We start from the raw sequence: 1,383 nt of genomic DNA on the forward strand, positions 1-1,383 counted from the left end.
TTTTTTTTTGTAATTAAACCATGTTTGGTGCTTGAATAAGAATCATGGATGAAAAAATATACTTATGATAAACATTCGATTACCATTAAATTATGTTTGATATATTCGATTGGTGCAGTATATGGAGCATTTAGAAGAAAAATAGGAGGAACTTACAAGGACCTTTTAAAATCCTACGTTGAAGGTAATTACACTCTAGAGAACTATTTAATTTGGGAAATTGAAGATTGTATTATTTGTTATGAATATTTGAAATGATTCTAAATTTTTGTTTATATAAATGTTATAGTGGATGGAGGACATGTGTTTGTTTCTGTTTTTTTTTCTTTACATTTTTGGGGCTCGTTATTCTTTCATTTTTGTGGCTCATAGAAATCAAAATTCATTTAAATACGAAAACAAAAATCATGCTTATTGAGATCCTGATAAACAAAAAGACAGAAACACTATAAATTACTAGGGGCATAGCCCCCGCGCAAACGTGGAGCCGGATACATTGTTTGATGAGTTGTGTAGTGTTGTGTATGGGTTGTTGTCGATTTTTTTTTAACTTTTGATTTTCCGTGTTGTTTATTATGGTGATGAATGGAACATCGGATATCACACAGTTTGATTAAGGTGATATAAGAATGACCGGCGAATTCATATTTGTTGATATTTTATTATCTTATCTTCGTAATGATTTGATGGACATTAACATTATTAACGCTTCTATGTTCAAAAGCTGAAATTTAAGGGATTGGTTAGTGTTTACTTAGGTAGTTGTTAGTATATAAATCAAATAGCGTAAAAAATGTATAATATTCGGATTTAAAAATTTAACAATTTATACGAACAATAAATTATTATTTTTTTATCCAAATTTAACTTCAAAAATATAGAATTGTAGTATACTGTTTTTTTATTAAATTAATAACTCTAGAAATTTATAAAATTATATAATTACAAAATTATTTATTTTTATAATTTTTACTGGACTTTGTTGAAAATGATTTGTGATAGAAAAAAAAAGTAAGGTTGAAATGAAGCCATGGATTACAATATGATGTGGACAATGAGTGAAGACGTTATTAGTAACATATTCTAAACAGAAGATTACATATTTTTAAGTATATATACTGAAATAACTTTTCATGAATCAAAGTAGAAAGCCCATGAATTCGCCATGTCTAAGATAAAAACGATTTGTTTCAAAGCTAAGAATATGGTAATGAATTAATGAGTTGGTGCGAGGGTCATGATGTTCATACCTTCTCATCTTAAAGTAAGAGGATGATACCCATGATGTTAGGTGAATCTCAGAAACGGAGATGACGACCACTAATCTCCTTTGAAATTTGGCAAGGGCGAATATCGTCAAATCGCATCGGTCAGAAATAGCAT

The sequence above is a fragment of the Brassica oleracea genome, chromosome C4 (assembly GCF_000695525.1).
Source record: "Brassica oleracea var. oleracea cultivar TO1000 chromosome C4, BOL, whole genome shotgun sequence".
In the NCBI taxonomy this organism is placed as follows: domain Eukaryota; kingdom Viridiplantae; phylum Streptophyta; class Magnoliopsida; order Brassicales; family Brassicaceae; genus Brassica; species Brassica oleracea.